The 22,691-nt window shown below is 36.4% G+C and overlaps 1 protein-coding gene across 6 annotated transcripts in view; it reads left to right on the forward strand.

Moving 5' to 3' along the window:
- Positions 1 to 22,691, forward strand: part of FUT8 (fucosyltransferase 8) — a 196,703-nt gene that overhangs the window by 44,858 nt on the left and 129,154 nt on the right. For 2 of the 6 annotated variants that reach the window (XM_036011092.1, XM_036011080.1), the window contains exon 3: positions 4,721 to 4,850. The exons of the other annotated variants lie outside the window; for them this stretch is intronic. The gene's annotated coding sequence lies outside the window, so the exon portion shown is untranslated. The remainder of the gene's footprint in view (positions 1 to 4,720; positions 4,851 to 22,691) is intronic. 6 annotated transcript variants of the gene reach the window in all.

The raw sequence follows: 22,691 nt of genomic DNA on the forward strand, positions 1-22,691 counted from the left end.
TTGTGAGTTTGCTGTCCTTTTACTATACATGTCTTTTCTTTATCTTCTTTTCTTAGATAAGTCCCTTTAGCATTTCATAAAATAAGGGCTTGGTGATGATGAACTCCTTTAACTTGACCTTATCTGAGAAGCACTTTATCTGCCCTTCCATTCTAAATGAGAGCTTTGCTGGATAGAGCAATCTGGGATGTAGGTCCTTGTCTTTCATGACTTGGAATATTTCTTTCCAGCCCCTTCTTGCCTGTAAGGTCTCTTTTGAGAAATCAGCTGACAGTCTGATGGGAACTCCTTTGTAGGTGACTGTCCCCTTATTTCTTGCTGCTTCTAGGATTCTCTCCTTCGTTTTTACCTTGGCTAATGTAACTATGATGTGCCTTGGTGTGTTTCTTCTTGGGTCCGACTTCTTTGGGGCTCTCTGAGCTTCTTGGATTTCTTGGAAGACTGTTCCCTTTGCCAGATTGGGGAAGTTCTCCTTTATTATTTGTTCAAATACATGCTCAATTTGTTGCTTTTCCCCTTCTGATTCTGGTACCCCGATAATTCGGATATTGGAACGTTTAAAGGTGTCTTGGATGCTCTTAAGCTTTTCCTCGATTCTTTGAATTCTTATTTCATCATGCTTTCCTGCTTGGTTGATTCTATCTTCCTTCTGGAAGGAAGGCTCCGCCCCCGACCGTAACAAGAGCAACCAGACCGGAAAAACAAAAAAGGAGAGACAGGGGAATCACCAGCCGCAGCTTGCGTACTCAGGGATCACCGCTGCGTTCTTGCGCCCCGGATGGCTGTCGTGCTGATTTCGCGCCAAACTTTCCCTGACCTCCGCGCGCCGCCCACCCGCGCCACGTCCACTGTATTGTTTTGAGACTCAGATTCCTTCCTTTCACTATTGGCTCACCTCCGTATATCTTCCTGCATCTCTTTTATGGTAACCTGCATCCTTTCATCTAAATTGCGCCCAAAATCAACCAATTCCATGAGCTTTCTGATCATCAGTGTTTTGAACTGCGCATCTGATAGATTGGCTATTTCTTGGTTGCTCAAAAGGATGAGTCCTGGGGGACTGATCTGCTCTGTTGAAAACATATTTTTCCCCTGTCTCTCCTTTTTTGTTTTTCTGGTCTGGTTGCTCTTGTTACGGTGGGGGGCGGAGCCTTAGGTGTTCACCGGGGTTGGGCACCCCAGTCGCTAGATTGTGACGTTATATGTGGGGGTGGGGGCGGGAGAAAACAATGGCGGTAGTTCCGTTCTCCTGGACTCAGACCCTTCTCTGGGCCCCCGGGCTGCGAGTTCTGCCCTGGTCCACAATCGCTACCCCTCTGGGTCTGCCAGCCGCAGCTTGCGTACTCAGGGATCACCGCTGCGTTCTTGCGCCCCGGATGGCTATCGCGCTGATTTCGTGCCAAACTTTCCCTCACCTCCGCACGCCGCCCACCCGCGCCAGCCCCGCGCCCGCCCGGCTCGTCTTCTCCTACCGGTCGTATGAACGCATCTACTTCAACTTCTTGGCTGCCCGACTTCCATTCAGATAAATCCTCTGCTGGATCTGGGCGTTATTCTATCTGTAAATTATTGTTGTTCTAATCTTGGTTGTGCGAGGAGGTATGGTGCGTCCACCTATTCCTCCATCTTGCTAGAAGTCTGGAATTTTTTTCTATTGAGTTGTATGAGTTCTTTGTTAATATTTTGGATATTAACTCCTTATCAAATATATGATTTAAAAATATTTTCTTCCAACTCAACATCAAAAAACCAAACAATCTAATTACACGATTCCCAGTCTAGGGCACATACCTGGGTTGCGGGCCAGATTCCCAGTTGGGGGTCCATGAGAGACAACAACACGTTGATATTTCTCTCTCTCTTTCTCCTTTCCTTCCCTTCTCTCTAAAAATAAAGTAAATAAATAAATAAATGGGCAGAGGACCCAAGTAGACACTTCTCTAAAGAGGACACATAGCCCTGGCTGGTGTGGCTCAGTAGATTGAGTTCTGGCTAGTGAACCAAAGGGTCACCGGTTCGATTACCAGTCAAAGCACGTGCCTGTGTTGTGGGCTAGGCCCCCTAAAAGGGCATGAATGAGAGTCAACCACCATTAATGTTTCTTTTCCTCTATTTCACACTCCCTTCCCTTCTCTCTAAAAAAAAACAATAAATAAAATCTTTAAAAGAAATGGTTCTTATTAAAAACAGAAAAGGACACACAGATGGCCAATTAACATATGAAAAGATTCTCAGCATTAGTACTCATAAGAGAAATGCAAATTAAAACAACAATGAGATATCACTTCACACCTGTCAGAAAGGCTATCATCAATAAATCAGCAAACAAGTGTTGGTTAAGTATGTGGAGAAAACGGAACCTCGTGCACTGTTGGTGGGAATGAAGACTGGGGCAGCCACTATTGAAAATAGTATGGAGACTTTCTCAAAAAATTAAAACTGGAACTGCCTTGTGACACAGTGATTCCACCTCTGGATATATTTTTGAAGATCCTTAAAATGCTAATTCTAAAGAATATATGCACCTCTGTGTGCACTGCAGCATTATTTACAGCAGGTAAGTTCTGGGAGCAACCCAAGTGCCCATCAATAGATGGGTGGTTAAAAATGCTGTGGTACATTAAGGGACTATTATCCAGCCATAAAAAAGGATAAAACCACATCATTTGGACCTAGAGGGCATTATGCTAGTTGAAGTAAGTCACACAGAGAACAACAAATACTAAATCATTTCACCTACAAGTGGAATTTAAAGAACAAACAAACAAAATAGAAACATACTCATAGATACAGAAAAAGGAGTGATGGTTGTCAAATGGGAGGGAGGTTGGGAGGCTGTGCAAAAAAGGTAAAGGGATTAAGAAGTACAAATTGGTAGTTACAAAACAGTCATGGGTAGATAACAGCATAGGGAGTATAGTTAATAATATTGTAATAACCATGCATGGTGCCAGGTGGGTACCTGAAATATCAGGACTTGGTAAACTATATGGTTGTCTATCCACTATGTTGTCCACCTGAAACTAAAACAAAATACTACTGAATGTAAACAGTAATTGAAAAATAATATAAAGTAAAAATATTTTCTCCCATTCTGTAGATTTTACTTTTGGTATACCTAAATCCAAAAAATCACTGTCAAGACAAGGAGCTTACCTCCTTTGTTTTTTTTTCTGGGAGTTTTATGGTTTCTTGTTTTATGTTCAGATCTTTAATTCATTTTGAGTTGATTTCTGTCTGTGTCATAAGATGGGGTCCAGTTTCATTCTATTGTCTCTGGCTGTTCAGTTTCTTCAGCACCATTTATTAGAGAGACTATCTTTTTCTCTTTGTATATTCTTGGCTCCTTTGTCATAAATTAATTAACCATATATGCATGGGTTTATGTCCGAGCTCTTTATTCTGTTCCATTGATCTGTATATGTGTTTTTATTCTACCACCACAATTTGAAATCAGGAAGTGAGATGTCTTCAGTTTTTTTCCCTATCTAGAGTTCTTTGGCTATTTAGGGTCTTCTGTGGTTCCATACAACTTTTAAGATGGTTTGTTCTAGTTATTCAAAAAATGCCAGTGGAATTTTGATAGAGATTCTGTTGAATTTGTAGATTGCTTTGGGTAGTATGGACATTTAATCAATATTCTTCCAGTTCATGAGCATGGATTTATTTGTGCTTTCCATTTATTTCTGTCTTCATTTTCTTTCATCAGTGTCTTATAGTGTACAGATCTTTCACCTCCATTGTTAAATTTATTCATAGCTATTTTAATCCTTTTGATTTGATTGTAAATGGGATTGTTTTCTTAATTTCTGTTATATATTTTTTAGTGTACATAAATACAACTGATTTTTGTATCATGTCACTTTAATGAATTTGTTGATTAGTTATAAGATTTTTGGTGGAGTCTTTAGGGTTTTCTGTATATAATATGTCATCTGCAATAGTGACAATTTTACTTTTTTAAAAATTTGGATACCTTTTATTTATTTTTCTTGCCTAATTGCTCTGGCTACGACTTCTAGTGCTGTGTTGAATAAAAGTGGTGAGAGTGCAGTTTTATGGTTTCTTGTCTTATGTTAAAATCTTTAGGGAGCATAAGGAGTATAGTCAATAATGTTGTAGTAACTACGTATGGTGCCAGAGAGAGGAAGGGAGGGAGGGAGGAGGAGGGGGGGAGAGAGAGAGAGAGAGAGGGAAACATTGATGTGAGAAAGAAACATGGATCGGTTGTCTCCTGTATGTGCCATGACTGGGGTTGAAGAACAACCTTGTCTTGGTTGTTCTTGATCTTAGACCTGTTGATTATGATATTAACCGTGGGCTTGTCATATGTGGCCTTTATTATGTTGAGGTACATTCCTTTTATACCCACTTTGTTGAGAAGATATTTTGTTACCGTAAATGTATGTTGAATTTTGTCAAATGGTTTCTGCATCTGTTGAGATTATATGTGACTTATCCTTCATTTGTGGCTGGTGTATCAAATTGATTTACATATATTGAACCAACTTTGCATTCCTTCAATAAATTTCACTTGATCATGGTGTGTGATTCTTTTAGTGTATTGTTGAATTTAGTTTGGTAATGTTTTGTTGAGAATTTTTGAATCTGTGTTTGTCAAGGATATTGGCCTGTAGTTTTCTTTTCTTGTAGTGTCTTTGTGTATGTGTGTGTTTTTTTAATCCTCATCTGAAGACATTTTTAAAAAAATTGCTTTTAGAGAGAGAGGAAGAGAGAAAAGAAGGGAGAGAAACATTGATGTGAGAGAGAAGCGTTGATTGGTTGCCTCCCGTATACACCCACACCAGGGGTTGTTTGCACCAGGACCAGGGATCAGTCTCTCAACCTGGGTATTTGCCCTGACTGGGAATTGAACCTGCAGTCTTTTGGTTATGGGATGATGCTCAAACCAACTGAGCCATAACTGGCCAGAGCCTTGTCTGGTTTTCATATCAGGGTATACTGGCCTCATAAAATGAATTTGGAAGTGGTCCCATGACTTCTTTGGAAGAGTTTGAGAAGGGCTGGTGTTAGTTGTTCTATAAATGTTTGGTAGGATTCACTATTGAAGCCATCTGGTCCTTGACTTTTCTTTGTTAGGAGGTTCTCGATTGCTGGTTTAATCTCCTTAGTAATCAATTTGTTCAGATTTTCTGTTTGCATTATTTAATCTTGGTAGATTGTTTTTAGGAATTCATTAATATCTTCTAGGGTTTTTTTTGTTTTATAATTGTTCATCGCAGTCTCTCAGGATCCTTCGTGTTTGTGTGGTATCAGTTATAGTGTCTCTTTCATAAGTTTATTTGATTCATCTTTTCTTTTTTTTAAAAAGGAATCTCATAATGTTTTTTGTTTTAAGATTTTATTTTATCCATTCTTAGGGAAGGGAGGGAGAAAGAGCGAGAGAGAGAGAAGCATCAGTGTGTGGTTGCTGGGGGCTGTGGCCTGCAACCCAGGCATGCGCCCTGACTGGGAATCGAACCTGCGATACTTTGGTTCACAGCCCGCACTCAATCCACTGAGCTATGCCAGCCAGGGCTGATTCATCTCCTTTTCTTGGTCAGTCTAGGTAAAGGTTTGCTTATTTTGTTTATCTTTTCAATAAATCAGCGTTTAGTTTCACTTAGCTTTTCTATTGTCTTTTTAGTTTTTATTGCATTTATTTCTACTCTGATGTTTGGGATTTTTGTTGTTTTGTTCTGCTTCTTTTCTTTTTAAATTTAATGGAGGTGTAAAGCTAGGTTGTTTATGTGAACTCTTTTTTCTTATATGTGGGTGTTTATTGCTATTAATTTCCCTTTAGAACTGCTTTTGCTACATATCATAAGTTCTGGTATGTTTTATTTCCATTTTCATTTGTTTAAAGATTTTTTAAATTTTTCTTTTGATTTTTTTCTTTGACCCTTGGTTGTTTAGAAGCATGTTCTTAAATTCACATGTTTGTGAATTTTCCAGTGTTCTTATAATTAATTTTTAGTTTCATACCATTGTTGTAAAAATACTTGATATAATTTTAACTTTCTTAAATGTATTAAGAATTGTTTTGTGGCCTAGTGTATGATCTATTCAGGAGAATGTTCCACATGCGTGCTTGAGAAGAATGTGAATTCTGCTATTGAATGGAATATTTTGTAAATGTCTGTTAAGTCTGTTGGGTCTAAATGTATAATTTAAGTGATTTTCTTTTTTAGAATCCTCACCCAAGGATACGCTTATTGATTTTAGAGAGAGAAAAAGGGGGGAAAGAGAGAGAGAGAGACATTGATGTGAGAGAGAAACATGGATCGGTTGCCTCCTGCATGCACCATGACTGGGGTTCGAACCCCTCACTTATGTATATGTCCTGACTAGGAATCAAACCTGTAGCATTTTGGTGAATGGGACAGTGATACAACCAACTGAGCCACTTGGCTATGGTGTGATATTCTTTTTAGATGATCTCTTCTTTGTGAAAAGTAGGGTATTGAAGTCCCATGCAATTATTGTTATGCTGTTTTTTTCCCTTTTTAGGTCTGTTATTATTTGACTTATATATTTAGGTGATTCTAGGTTGGGTGAATACAAATTTACAAAATATAACTTGTATTGACCCCTTTATCATTATATAATAACCTTCTTTTATTGTTTTTGGCTTGAATCTATTTTGTCTGATAATAAGTGTAGATACCCCTGCTTTCTTTTTATTTTCATTTGCATTGAATGTCTTTTTATATTATTTTCAATCTGTATGTGTCCTTAAAGCTAAAGTTTGTCTCTTATAGGCAGCATATACTTGGCCATTGCTTTTTAATTTTTTAAAAAATCTATTCAGCCAGTCTGTCTTTTGATTGGAGAACTTAGTTGACCTACATCTAAAGTAATTATTGATAGGTAGCCATGGACTTTTGCCATTTTGTTGTTTGTTTGTCTGTTTTGTAATTTTTCTTTTTCTTTCTTCTTTGTGCTTTTCTTTGAGATTTGATGATTTTCTGTAGTGGTTTGTTTAGATTCCTTTCTCTTAATATTTTGTGTATCTACTGTGGGTTTTTGCTTCATGGTTACCATGAGTTATATATAAAACATCTTATATTTGTAAGTCTGTTTTTTAAAAGATTTTATTTATTTTATTTTTTGATAGAGGGGAAGGGAGGGAGGAGAGGGAGAGAAACATCAGTGTGTGGTTGCCTCTCACATGCCCCCTACTGGGTACCTGGCCCACAACCCAGGCATGTGCCCTGACTGGGAATTGAACCAGTGACTCTTTGGTTCACAGGCTGGTACTGAATCCACTGAACCACGCCAGGCAGAGCTGTAAGTCTGTTTTAAGTTAATAACAAGTTATGCTCAAAAAACACTATAGTTCTATATTTTTATTCTATCCCTGTATGTTTTATGATTTTGGTGTCATAATTTATATCTATTTTTACTAGTTTTGTCTTTTAGCCTTCATATTAGATTTATGTGATTTACCTACTCCATTACAAATTAGTCTTAATTTAACTGTGTATTTATTTTTACCAGTGAGATTTATACTTTAATATGTTACTAATTAGCATTCTTTTGTTGAAGCTTGAAGAAGTCTTCTTAACATTTCTTGCCAAGCTAGTCTAGTGTTGGTGAATTATTATAGTTTTTCTTTGCCTGGAAAATGCTACCTCTAATTGTGAAGTACAGTGTTGATAGGGAGAATATTCTTGGTTGGCTGTTTTGCTTCTTTCAGCACTTTGAACATATCATGCCACCATCTTCTATCCTGCAAAGATTTTTCTGAAAAATCTGTTGATAACCGTACTTCCCTTTTATAACAACATGTTTTTTCTTGCTGCTTTTAAGATTCTCCACTTGTCTGTAACTTTTGACAACTTAATTATAATGTGTCGTGGTTTAGATCATTTTATTTGAAACTCTATGAGATTTCTGCATATCTGTTTTTCTTCCACAAGTTAGAGAAGTTTTCAGCTATTACTTTTTTGAAGAATCTTTCTGTCCCTTTCTCTTTCTTTTTCTGGAACCTCAATGTGTATACTGGTGATCTCAATGGTGTCCCATGATTCCCTTATGCGATATTGACTGTTTTTCCTTCTCTGATCAGATGAATTCTGCCTTGTCTTCAAGTTTACAGGCCTTTCTTCTGCTTGATCTAGTCCACAGTTTAACCCCTCTGTTGCTTTAAAAAAATTATCTTATTGTATTGTTCAGCTCTGTGGTTTCTGTATGGTACTTTCTTATTTATTTATTTTGAGTTTCTTTTTTTTTTTGAATGTCTCATTTTGTTTATGCACTATTCTCCTGATCTAGGTGAGCATTTTTATGATAATTATTTTGAACTCTTTATCAGGTAAATGTCTTATCTCTATTTAATTAAAGTCTGTTTCTGGAATTCTACTGTTTTGTTTTGTTGAACATGGTCCTGAATTTCCTCACTTTTCTCAGCTCTCTGTTTTGTTTTATTTTCATTAGATAAAATAGCCAGGTCTCCCAGTTGACGCAGTACTCTTGGGTAGATAATGAGATTGTTCAGCTTGGCCTTGGTTGTCTCTCAAACATTTGTGATTGTCCAAGTTGTCTTCTTTGTGACTCTCAGTAGTAGGGGGATACTAAGACTTGTCAGTGTCCAAAAGGGTAGGACCAGTTAGCATCTATATGCAGGGTGATTGGAAGCTGGACCCTCAGGTATCAGCTTTTAAATTATGCAAGTAAAGGGAAAGACTGGGATCTGGATTTCTGTCTAGTCCCTCTGTGCTGAGCCCTTGGTGTTAGTCACTTAAGAACTGTTGCTTTTTTTGCTATGGTCTCATGAGACTTATGAAAGGAAGCCCCACTTACTACCAGAACCAGGCAATCAAGGGGTGCATGCCCTGGGAAGGTGCCAGATGTGTGTGTAGCTCTGTCCATGGAGATATTTGTGATTGGAGAAGTCTACAGGGAGAATGCAGAAATGGCTTCTTGGTCTCCAGGAAGCATCTGTCCCTAGACGCTTACTAAATTAGAAGCTTGATCCTCAGGCAGCTGCTTTTAAAGTATGTAAAGGAATGAGTAGGAGATGGGTATTTCTGTTTGCTTTCTGTTGAGCCCTGGTGAGATAGCCAACTAAGAACTACTTTGCTGCATTCCTGTTGAGCATGAATGCAAGCCAGGTTATCAGGAGATTTGTACTCCAGGCAGCAGCTTTGAAATCCAGGCACCAGACATGTGCATGAACTCTTTCCAGGGAGTTGCTGGGTACCTGGAGCCTAGGCAAAAGCTTAGGCAGGTGGGTTACTCAATATGGCATCCTCTGGCCTCCCTGGTCTTCAGAGAGGATCTCAGCCCCTAAATAGTTTTCAAAAAGAAGCCTGACCCTCAGGCTGTAGCTTTTAAGATACGCAGATAGCCTTTTTCAGGGAAACCCTGGGAGATGGGCATTTCTGTTTCTTGCCTCTGAGTTGAGTGCTGGGAGTTAGTCATAGTGAGTTCCTCTTTGTTTTCTATATAGTCTTGTGGGTCTCCTGGATGCTTGCCTCATTAACTTTCAGAGCTAGGTGTTTTGGGGGCACATTCCTCTGATGGAAGTCCTAAAAGTTGGGGTGCTAGATGTTTGGTCCAGACCCTTCACTCTTCAGGGAAGGCTAGTAGTTTTGAATTCCCTCCAAATTCTGTGTTGCTGTGTTGGGAGTAAGGTTATGATGAAAGTGTGTTTTAGCCTTTCCTTGCTGTTTGATGTCAGTTTTTTCTTGTTTTCCTCATATGTAGTAGTTATTCAGCCAGTTTCTGGATTTCTGTCAGAGGGACTTGTTTCCTGTTTAGTTGTATATTCAGTGTGTCTGTGGGAGGAAGTGAGTTCAGGAGCTCCTGTGTCACCATCTTGGACCAGAATCAGTTCATGATTTTTAAGTAATTGTCCCTTTCAGTGAATAATTATTGAGGGAATTGACTGAGATGCTGATCATATCTAAAGTATCACACAAAAATGGGTCTTAAAATTTGTATAATTTCACTTGCGGTGGTGCATGATGTAATTTTTTAAACTAAATATACTATAAGGGAATATATTGGGAATACTATCCAAAGGATTTTATGTGTTGTTTGTTGGGATCATACATATATGTAATTTGGGTCATAGACTTGTTTCATAGTTACATAAAATAGGTGGCATGGTTAGGGAGAAGAAATTTAAAATGTGAGCTTCTACAAAAATACCAAAAGAAAGAAATGTAGTGTCCATTTTTATGTACATTTTTAATGTTAAAAATGTTAGGAACTCCAAACCTAAGAAAGCTGAGAATGCTTCTTGCATTTATATAACAATTCTGATCTATTAGTTGCAGAACAAAAAACAATAGAATATAATTAATTATATAGTAAAAATAGCTTTTAACTATGAAGATGTCATTCTATCAAGTTCTTCAGTTTATTACAACTACTGTTGGTTATTATGATTTTTAAAAAATATATTTGGGCAGTTCCAAGAAAAACTTCAGAGCCAGCTGTAATTACAGCTACATAGTTAGTCAAAATAGGGGTTTTTAAAGGCTCCTCATCCTCTTTTGCATCTCTTTCTCTCACCCTAAATAACTCAATTTAGTTGTAAAAGTTTTGGTAAGGTCAGGATACTCAAAACTGGATTGCTATGTTTTCTAACTTTATGCAGATTTGATTATTATATGTGACTCTATTGAAGTTCCTGGAACCTTTTAGTCCTCCTACTTTATAGTTAAATGATTTTCGTCAGTTTATTTCTGCATTGAATTTTATAGATATAGATCTGTGTTTTATAGATATTCCAAACACAGTTTAGTGATTTTTAGCAGGGCTTAGGCATCTGTTAAAACTAATTATAGAGATACAGTTTTTCAATCTAAATTTGAGCTAATGTTGACATTATAAGTTCACTGGAATTATCTTCAAACCTTACATCTATTTAAAAAAAATTTCTTCAAATTTTACTCTAATAGAATTGCCTGTTAACTTTGTTTAAAACAAATTTGGCAAATCTCTTAATTTTTGGAGCAAGTTTTCTTATATCAGAAGTCAAATACACATTCATGTTAGTGCTTTGCTCACTGTCCTTTCCTGTAGCTTTATGATCCAGGGATGTGGTAATTCTAAGGTCTGGTTTTCAGTTCATCAGTCAAGGATGACTGATGGATTATATGGATAACCATATAAGGGCTATGGAGAATTGTGGCTAAGAGCAAGGTTTGGGGCCAATCTCCCTGTCCCAGTTAATTACTGTCTTGTTTGCAAATGCTGGTTATGCTTAATATTGATCAGGGGCCATAATAACATAACTTGGATTCTTACCAGAATTCTACAGTGGTAACTTCCAGAATTTTGTTCAAAATTGTAATGATTTGTTGTTCAGTCATACATAAGGAAATTGAAAGAGTCTTTTACCAAAGTTAATAATTTAAAACTTTCAGGTAGAAATGCAAATGAAACATGCCTGTATGTGCATTGTACCATGTTCAAAGTGATAAGGGTACAAAGATATATGGTTCTTACCTTCAAGTTAAACTGGGTAGAAAAGGTGCAAATATGTACATTAAAATAACAAATCAACTTTTAGAGGGTAAATAAACTTCAATTTAAATCCTCAGACTAAGAAACTCTTTAGAGTTTAAATTCAAAAGATCTAGACCAACTTTCTTACTATAACATATAAGGAAAAGTCATGAATTACCTTGTCATTGATTAAATAGGAGATTTATAGGACATTCTAAATAGGAACTCTAGAGTGATAGACAATAGGTAGTAAGTTAACTTTGCTTTTTATGGTCTTGGATGTCAGGTAATGTTGATTGATTATTCATTGTAGTTACTTTATAGAGAAAATGCTGATTATCTTCTCATGAGTCTAGTGGGAATATCAGCAGAATGTGAACTTATATAGTAGGTTATTTTTAGAGGGGGTAAAATTAAACAAAAGTCATTTCAGAGAATATTGGTGAATTCAAATGAATGGTAAAACACATTCATTAAGACAGAATAAGGAAACTATTAACAAAATTGCATAACTTTTAAAACATAGATTGTCTTTTAAATATGAGGGAAGATAGGTAAAATTTCAGATGGATTGTAATTTTGATGATGAAGTCACAACTAATTATGTGAGAATAAGGAAGAAACAACACAGAGAAACTTTTAGGAAGGAAAATAAAACTTTGTGGTTTTAATAAGATAGGAAAAAGTGAAATGTGAAAAGCAATTTTAACTTTATTTAGAGACTGCTGATACATTTATTATCAAAACTTGTCATCGCTGTCCTTCATCTTCTCCCTTCCCCTGCTGATTCTCTCCAAGAAAGACTCCAGTGTGGTATAGTGTGATATGGTGAGTGCAGTTCTGGCCTTGTCACTGAGGGCCAGCATGGTCTAGGACTAAAAGTTTGCCTATGAAGACATACAAAAGTGAATAATTTTGAATTAGTTACTTACACTTCTGAGCTTCAATTACTTCACAAAAAATGACACTATGTCTCTGATGTAATTATAGGATTGATGGGAGAATCAAATGAGTCAACGTAAAAATGTTTTAAGAACTGAGGACTTCACAAAGTGAATAGTATTGTGTTATTTTTTAATGCTCACCTGAAGATTTCTTTATTGATTTTAGGGAGGAGGGGTGAGAGAAAGTGAGAGAGAAAAAGTGAGAGAGAGAGAGAGAATGAGAATCATTGCTGTGAGAGGGAAACATTGATCCATTGCTTCTTGTACACACCCTGACAGGGAATTGAACCTGAAACCTAGGTGTGTGCCCTGACTGTTGAACCTACAACTTAGGTAGGTGCCCCAACTGAGAACTGAACCTGCAACCTTTTGGTTGATGGGCCAGTGTTTCAACCGACTGGGCCACAAAGCCAGGGAAAATGGTATTGTTTTTATAACTATAGATTTAATCAGATGACAAATATTTGGGTATTCAATAAGTCAGAATAAGGGGTGTAAATTTTTGAATTCAGGAAGATACATAGTCAGTCCTTGCCTTTAACATACTTTCTGTCTAATTTGGAGAAGAAGGAAATAAAATATGTCCTATTTGTAAAGGTCTATAATATATGACAATATGAAAAGGATAATGAGAGGTTTAGCTAATCTAGATTTTGGCTTTAGTTAAAGAGCTACCCACCTGAATCTGCTATAAGTCCGTGAGACTTGGTATGCCACAAGTGACAAAATGAGCATTTGACCTTTTCTTTTCCTTGTTTTTTATATTTTATTGTTTATGCTATTACGGTTGTCCTGATTTTTCCCTCTTTGTCCCCCTCCACAAGCCATCCCCCAGCTCCTTCAGGCAGTCCTCACATCGTTGTCTATGTTTATGGGTCATGCATATATGTTCACTGACTATTCTATTCCTTGTGATATACTTTACATCCCATGACTGTTCTGTAACTACCAATTTGTACTTCTTAATCCCTTCACCCTTTTTACCCATCCTCCCAACCGGCCCCCCATCTTGCAACCATCAAATTATTCCCTGTATCATTGGTTCTGTTTCTGTTCTGCTTGTTTGTTCATTTTGTTTTTTAGATTCAATTATTGATATGTATCTATTGACATTTTATTGTTCATGTTTTTGATTTTCTTCTTCTTCACGAAGACTTAACATTTTCATATAATACTGGTTTGGTGGTGATGAACTCCTTTAGCTTTTTCTTGTCTGGGAAGCTCTTTATCTGTCCTTTGAGTCAAAATGAAAGCTTTACTGGGTAGAGCAGTGATGGCTGTAGGTCCCTGGTTTTCATGACTGAATATTTCTTGCCAATCCCCTCTAGTCTGCAAAGTTTCTTTTCAGAAACCAGCTGACAGTCTTATGGGAGCTCCCTTGTAGGCATCTAAAAATTGGGAGGTATACCTCAGGAGCAAGGAGTCCCAGCTCCATACCAGGCCTCCCAGTCCAGGGTTCCAATCCTAGGAAGATAAGTCTCCAGCACCTCTGGCTATAAAAACCAGTGAGGACTGAGGCTGTGGAAGACAGAAACTTCTGGAGTTCCAGGCAGTTCCTCTGAAAGGACCTGTGTGCATAGACTTACTTGGACTCACTCCCACTGAGCTCCAACATCAGGGCAGTAGATTGAAAGGCATCAGAGACATATGGGGAGGAACTGAATTGGTGAGAGGTGGTGGTGGGGCAGCTTTTTCCCCAGACAGAAGTGCTGGCAGAGGCCACTGTACCTTTTTTGAACCCTCATCCACAGAGCCACAGAGCAAGCAGGCAGGCGTCATATCTGAGACTCCATCGACCTGGCTCACACTGTTTGCTCCATCCTGGTGATTCCCTGAGGTCCTGACCCACCCAACTTTCAGGTCCACCCAAGTGGTTTTCAATGACTTTTCCATTCAAGTGGCTTCTCTTGGCCCATGCTTCAGATCTTTCTAAATTCTCTCAAACAAGCAGCATCTGGCTTCAACAAACTCCATACCTCTCACTAAGTGACCTCAGGCCTGGCACTAGCAGCAGCCAGCCTTAGTTCACAGCCTGGCCTCTCCTGGGTACCTCTGAGCCTAGCAAAAGTAGCAGCCATTTGCAGAGTGCTTTGTAGCTTTGTAGCTTATGTTGTGTGACCCTGGACAGACCACAGGTGGTGGCTGATCTTGGATGTGCCAATAGTAGTCAAGGCTCAACTACAACATGAGGGTATATACAGCCCACATGATGGATGCACCTTGAGGTGTATACCCAGCCTGGGTAATAGGGGACTGTTACAATGAACCATACAGGACACCTACTACATTAGGCAACACTACTAAGACAGGGAATCATAGCAGCTTTATCTACTACATAGAAACAAACCCAGGGAGGCTGGCAAAATGAGGAGACAAAGAAACATGGCCCAAATGAAAGAACAGAACAAAACTGCAGAAAAAGAATGAAACAGAATGGAGACAAGCAATCTACTAGATGTAGAGTTCAAAACACTGGTTATAAGGATTCTCAATGAACTTAGTGAGAACCTCAACAGCATAAAAAAGGTTGAGTCAGAATTGAAGGTTACACTAGTTGAAATAAAGAACAATTTACTGGGAATCAATAGTAGAGTGGGTGAAGCCAAGTCTCAAATCAGCTATTTGGAATATAATGAAGAAAAAACAAGCATTCAGAAGAGAAAAAAGAATTCATCTTTACCTTTTCATATACATTTTCTGCTTTTTGAGCACTTAGGTAGGATTGGATGGATTATTTTCCCCCCAAAGGATTATTTTATTATTATCATCATCATCATCATCAAAATATAGTTGGCATACAACTCTACATTAGTTTCAGGCATGAGTGGATGGACTTTTGAATTTGGGTTGCCATATAGTGAAAGTCTAAACTTGGGCTCTCCAATAGCTGTAGACAGGAGCTTGTTGACTTTTTAGGTGCACAGTAAGGAGTCAGTAGCTAAGTCAACTGCCACAAAGAATTTGCAGTTTTTAGACTTGATGAGTATTGTCAATGGGATACATTCCAGATTTTAACATCTGGGCTGGATACCTTGATAGGGGCTAGAAGAATAAGGAGGAACTTAGGGAACATTTATTCTACCCCCCTTGAAGATACCATTTCCAGAATCCTGAATTAGCTTGACTATTTTTCAAAGTAAAGAATCTTTGTTGTGTGATGCAATAAACTTTCTTATGGGCTCTTGTGTGTGGAGGTTCTTGTTTTGGTCAGCCCTAAGTGACCCTGCCTCCATCTGTTGTTCTCTTTTCTTTACATTTTATTTGATATGCTACAGGCTTGACCGAGGAGAGAACCTGTTGGTAGAGCAGCCTCAGGAAGCAGGACAAAAAGGAAAACAATGATGATAATAATAGCTAATATTTATTAGCACTGAAGTCCCAGGTGCCATCCTAAATGCTTTTCTTATACTATATCACAAAACCCTACAGTATTTAATATTTTAATATTTAATTTTTAATATTAAATATTTAATTTTTAAAATTTAACATTTTAATATTAAATATTTAAAATTTTAAATTATTCTATTTTAATTTTAAATTTTTAAATTTAATATTAAATTTTAAATTTTAAATTAAAAATTTTAATATTAAATTTTAAATTTTTAAATTTAATATTTTATATTAAAAATTTTTAAATCTAATATTTTAATATTAAATATTTAAATGAAATATTAATTTAATAATAAGTAATAACTTAATAGTATCTACTTTAGTTACAGACCATGGAACTGAGCTGTAGTGCTTTGCACAGCGGGAGGTGTGCTAAGCTAGGGCTATTTGATTCTAGAGACTAAACCTTTATTAACAACACCACATATTGCTTCTTAGAGATAATCTGGAGGTTCCTTTGGGAAAAATTTCCTGCCTTTCTGTCTCTAAGTTGATGGCCATTAGAGACAAAAAATGAATATTTTAAAGCCGGTAACTTGGTTGGGGTGGGGTAGTGAAGGATGTGAAAGTTATTCAAAATGTTAAGATTGAATGAACATATTAGAAAGGAAGGAAACTGAATATAATTTACTTTGTAAGTTGGGGGAGAAGGAAAGTTTGGTTAGGCTATTGTAATGACTAAGTTTTATGATGGTATCAGTATGAAAGCTTGATATATGAATAGTTTAGTAAGAGCTTATGATCAGTAATTGACAGACTAGCACTGTTCAGTAGAAATAAAATATAAACTGTGCATGTAATTTTAAATTTTCTGATAGCCATATTAAGGTAAGAAGAACAAGTGTAGTTAGTTTTAATATATATTATTTAACCTACTATATTAAAAATATTTTAACAAGTAATATAAAAATATCAACAAAATATTTTATATTCTTTCATTTCTTAGTAAATTGGTGTGTATTTTATACTTAGACCATTTCTCAGTTCAAGGAAGCCATACTTCACATGCTTAATAGCCATATTTGCCTACTGACTACTTTACTGGACAGTGAAATTATATACCATTAGAAGATAAAAGGTTGATGCTGTTGCTAGGTTCATTAAAAATTTGTGATTGGGTTATAAATAAATGGCTTATTTTCCCTCTTTGTATAGCAAAAAATGAGTGAAGAGCAGTCTGGGTTCAAAAGTCATCACCATTCAGTTGTGTCCAGGGAATCTGCTCAAGAGGGGAACATATTTTTTATACTTAGTAAGAAGGGGTAAGAAAAGATTTACCAAATGTTTAGGCTTACTGCTGTTTGTTTATACTATGAGTATTATTTAGTTAGAGGGATAGTTCTTTTTCTGTGGACAGCTTTGGAGAAGCACACAGTTTTTAGCTCTTTAAACATGGTGTTCATTGGTTCAGGGATTCTGTGCCTTGACTGGAACCCTTCACAATGTAACTGGTTTACTTTTTGTGGGATTTAATATATTTAAGGTTACATTTCTCAGACAGGGATTTCTAAAATCTTGTTTCCTCAAAAGCAAAAAAACATAAACATACCACCTTAAAAAATGACAATAAGTCTTTCCTAACTGTAAAAGTATAATATACATTCTTTGTAAAAATTTAGGCAATGGAGGTACCTACTAATACCTAATTAATGAACAGATCTCCAGCGGAAGGAACTTATTCTCATGTCCTCACTCTGACTCGCTGCTGCTGTGCTGGGGTTTCTTGGGCAGTAGCACTCCACTGAATCAGCGCCTCTCTGGTTTGTATGGGACAGGCATTGAAGACTTTATTTCCTTTGAGGATAGCATGAACAAATGGGAGTTCTTGCTGAGTTATATTTGCATATTGTTACATATTATATGTCATTTTATTTGTCTAAGAGCCTCATTTTAATGCAAGTAATTAAAAATCTTCTTAGAGAGTTATCTATAAAATCGTAAGATTTATAAAACCAAACAGTGGCTGCAGGACTTGAATTAACTTGTTATCAGGTTAAAATATGAGTTCTTCTCATATTTAACAGAATAGAATGTGCTTTTTTCATTAGTAATTTCAGTTTTCTGAATTTGTAGTTTTAGTGGTACGCTGATGTTTTCAGTATATGAGTATAGTCTTTTTGCCATGACCAGTTGAGTTTTATTTGTTTTGAATGTGGTCTTGGTTCAAGTGGGGGTAAAGGAGGAGTGTGGAGACCAGTGCTTAACCATTTTGGGAAGTTGGGAACAGGCAAACTAGAAATTTACTTGGAAGAAAGGAAACAATAGCCACTTAGTATGAACTTGAGATGAGATGAAAAATGTGTTCTGAGGGGACTTACAGAGCATTTTTAAAAAATAAATGATTTATATACTAAACAATCATTAGGAACATAACCAGATTTTACAAAATTTGGCAGGAAACATCATGTTAGAGAACTTTGAATTTTATATTTATTATGTTCATATTTTATGTGGCTGAAATATAGAAATCTCTTAGTTGTTTTAAATTTGACTGTCCGGTGTAGCTGCTTAGACTCTTAACTAAGGATCACAGTCCTTAGATGTGGAAAGTCACAAGACTGATTTTGTAGTATCTTGGAGTTCAACAACTAACCTCGAATGACATTAGACTAGATTCCATTAACTCGTTTGTTTATGTTTTCTGCTGGAAGGTTAATAGTCCTATTGACCTTTGTCATGTAGTTATTACTAATTAATAATTCTAGAGTGCTCTGAAAACATTAGTTTTTAAATATCAAGTATTATATCTATTAGAATAGTTCCTAACACCAAGTAGTTTCTTCATTATCCTGTACTTGATATTGGCTATTTATCTGTGATTGGCCACTTGTCATAGTCCTATGCCTGTCCTTTAATTTCTTGTCATTTAGGAACATTTGTGAGAATGTGTTTAACACATGATGGACCTGGGGAATGACTCAGGAAAATTCTTGTAAAGGGTGGTAATGACTGTGGAATGGTTTTGTACCTGCTGTTGTTGCCATGCTGCTTCAGAACGTTAGCCTAGGTTCAACAGTTCAGCCTCTGGAGTTAACATGCATTATCTCGAACCCTGTCTCCTTAGTCTGTTCCTTAACTATCCCTGGGCAAGTTACTAAACCTTATTTTCCTTAACTGCAACTTGGAAATAATAACAACCTCAATAGGGTTGTATGAGGACCCACACAAAATAGTAGTAAATCTATTATTAGGAATAATTTAAGCTTACTGTTTTTTTTTTTCTATAGTAAAGATTTTAGTTTTTTACAGTGGTTTTATGTTCACAGCAAAATTGTGAGGTTGGTACAGAGGTTTCACATACTGAGGGGGGACCCAAAAACTAGAATCATCTTCTGGAGGGCGGGCCCCTTGTAGTGCAGGCTTCCCCAACTAGGGGATTGTTCTAGGACCCCATCTTTATCAGTGTACTAGCTGGCATTGTTGTAAGAGGCTGCATTTGGCTTCTGTGAAATATTTTTGAAAGACCCTTTTAACGTGTTTTTACGTTTCATGATAGGCCATTTATGAACATACCTGCCCACACCACACTGACTGTTCAGCAGTTTTTGACCAAAAAAGAAAAAAAAAAAAAACCAAAACGGCATGACTGTTGTGCCCCACCCTCCCTATTCATCTGATCTTGCCCCAAGCAATTCCCTGCCCCCCCCCCCATAAAAAAAGTCCTCAAGGGAAATGTTTTGGCAATGTGGAAGAGGCAAAACAAAAAATGGCAGAAGCACTAAAAGGCATCAAAATTGACAAGTTCAAAAACTGCTTTGAGTAGTGGAGAAAAGGTCTCAATAGGTTTATTGTACTAATGGAAGAGTGCTTTGAAGGTGACTGAAGTTTAAACATGTAAGAATAAATATACTTTTTTAAAATACATAAGTTGTTTTTGGGGGTTCCCCTGTATAACTCCTGTCCCCACACATGCATAGCCTCCCCCATTATAAATATCCCTCACCAGAGTGGAATATTTGTTAACAATTGATGAACCTACACTGAGATACCATAATCACTTAAAGTCCTCGGTTTACCTTTGGGTTCACTCTTTGTCATGTACATCCTGTGGGTTGGGACCAATATGCAATGGCATGTATCCATCATTACAATACCACACAGAGTATTTTCACTAAGCTAAAAATTGTCTATGTCTATTCATCATTCCTCCACAGCCCTCAGCTTCCAGCCCTGGACAACCCCTGATCTTTTCACTCTCTCCATACTTTTGTCTCTTCAGGAGGAATCATATAGTATATAGTCTTTTCAGATTGGCTCCTTTGACTTTAAGGTTCCTCCATGTCCTTTCATGGCTCGATAACTCACTCCTTTTTAGCACTGAATAATATTCCATTGCCTTGGTGTATCAGAATTCACCGATTTTTTCACCTACTGAAGAACATTTTGGTTATTTCCATTTTTGGGAGTTATGAATAAATACTCATGTACAGGTTTTTGTGTGCATGTCATTTTTCAGCTAATAGCTACTTCTAGTGAACATTTATTTATTTTAGCCAGACATTGTGTTATGTACTTTTTCTGTAGTATATTATTTAATTCTTGAGTGTATTATAGATTATGTAGAATGTATGGTCCATAATAATATATGTCCAGTAACTGGTTGCTATCATTTTTTTCTGTGTTAGTGCCAAGTGTGTAGTTTAATCAGAAGTTGAGGTTGTTAACATGAAGATAGGACTGCAAAGTCCTTTCCAGTAAGTGAAGGACTTACTGGAAAGTTGACAGTGGTTTGAAGGTGAAATATAGGGTTTATATTAAATTGTAGTTCAAGGATAATCTTCATGCTAATCACTTTGGAAGCTTGTTAAAAATGTAGAGTTTAGAGTTCATCCTCAGGAACTCAGATTTCCTGAATTAGAATCTCTGGTCATGGAGCCCACATTCTGCAAATTTTACTAGCTTAATATATAATTCTTACTCACTATGAAGTTTGAGAATCATCTTTCAAATTTATTTTTCCTTATGAAATAATTCCATTGATTTTTAAATAGCTATGTTTTCTCTGATATAAAATCTTTCTATATTATTGGTGATGAAGGTGGTAAGATTTTTTCATTTAAATTTTTATATATCATGTATAATAAGTGATTTTTCTATGTTATAAGGGAATTAGGGGTTGGTGGTATTTATGCATTCAACCAGTATTTAGTAAATATCACTTGAGATATATTTTTATTTATCATAAATATATTATATTTTACTTTACTATTTAAGTAATTACTTTGAGTAGGGTAGGAAAGGAAGGGAGATTGAGGACATACAATTATGAAGCTAAATGAGAGGTGAAGAGAGTGATTTTTCTGATGCTATAATAGAAAATTAACTAAAAATAATTTGCATAACTAATATGAATAATTAAAACCTGATGGAAATTTTGTAAGAAGTTTTGATATGGGTCATTTTGTTAGTCATACTAATTAATAATTAATGAAAGAGTCACACCAGGAATGCTCAGCTTCTGTGTTTTTTGACAAGTTTCTTTGCCTCCTAAGAACATTCTTCTTTTGGGTTTTGTCTATGTTGGCTTCCTGGAAAGTCATACTCCACTCTTTGGGAAATGCTGGTACAATCCTACAGTGCTTCTTCATATGGACCTCAGCTTTTTAAAGTTTTTTACGTAAAACCTCACTCAAAGGGACCAATGAATTGCTTAAGTTGTAATTTTAAACTTAGACGTTTAGAAGACTACATTTCAATGAGCCATTGCATTGGTATTTTTAGTCCCAAATCATTCTGTCTCCAGCATCCACTCTAATAACTCTTATTGGTTAAGGAACTCTATTTTTAATATCTGTTCGTTCTGAGAAACTAGGTCATCAGGGCTTTGTCATTGTTAGTGGAAATGGTATTGTATGCTTTTTTAGGAGCATGCTTGGACTGAATGAAGCTAAAACATTTTAGAAATCATTGTTCTGCTTTAAATACTCATAGGGTATAATTTTGCATATTTTAAGCTCATTCTGTTTGCCAGTACAATAATATTGTTTATTTCTGGGAACTTTGGCTATTCTATCATGCTATTTAGAATTCATATGAATTATTAAACTTTCTAGTAGGCCTATTACTAATAGTCTCTGTTTGACCACTCCTTTAATGGTTTCTTTAATGTTTTCAGAAGTAACATTTGGGTCTTACTGGGACTGGAATTTTTGTTTCTATAATGATAGAAGCTGATTGAACTTTTTAAGAAGTTGGGAGCAGTGGGATACAAAGAGGAGTAAAACCAGACTGAATTTATGTTGTGCCTGTTTAACTGTGAGAAGTAATCATAGCCTTACGTATTTACTTTTCTACAGGGGTGGTGGCGGCAGTAGGAGCAGTTGTAGGGGTAAATTAAGGAGGCATTGAGGAGACTACCTCCTAACATGGGGTTTCAGTTATTTCTAAATGTTGTAGATAACAGAGTGGTTATTACTAAAATTTTTTCTTCCATAGGATAGTTCTCATGTGTAGTACTGGTATCTTTATCACTTACCCCAAAACATTGACAATGTTAGCATAATCTCCTGAGTTACTATCTTCTTCGTCCTGTTCCTATTTTCAGTGTGGGCCACAGATCCATAATAGTGTTGATGTAATTATATGACTTTTAGAACTCTTGATTTTTTTTTTAAACTGGAGAATAGCAGACTGTTTTTTTTCCTTTACTCTCATATCATTTTTATTACCAATAATTATACTTTCCTCTGGAATGATTTTAGAATGTTTTGGGATGGTTTTGATGAAGATAGTATTATTTTGTGGTTAAGAGTATAAGCTCTTAAACAAGACTGTATAGGTTCAATTTTTAACTTTGCCACTTATTAGTTGTGAGTGGAACAAGTTATTTTTTTTATGTAACTCTTCAGTTTCCTTATCTGTAACAAGGGATTATACAATTATCTACTTTACAGA

This window comes from Phyllostomus discolor, chromosome 1, assembly GCF_004126475.2.
Source record: "Phyllostomus discolor isolate MPI-MPIP mPhyDis1 chromosome 1, mPhyDis1.pri.v3, whole genome shotgun sequence".
NCBI classification, from domain to species: domain Eukaryota; kingdom Metazoa; phylum Chordata; class Mammalia; order Chiroptera; family Phyllostomidae; genus Phyllostomus; species Phyllostomus discolor.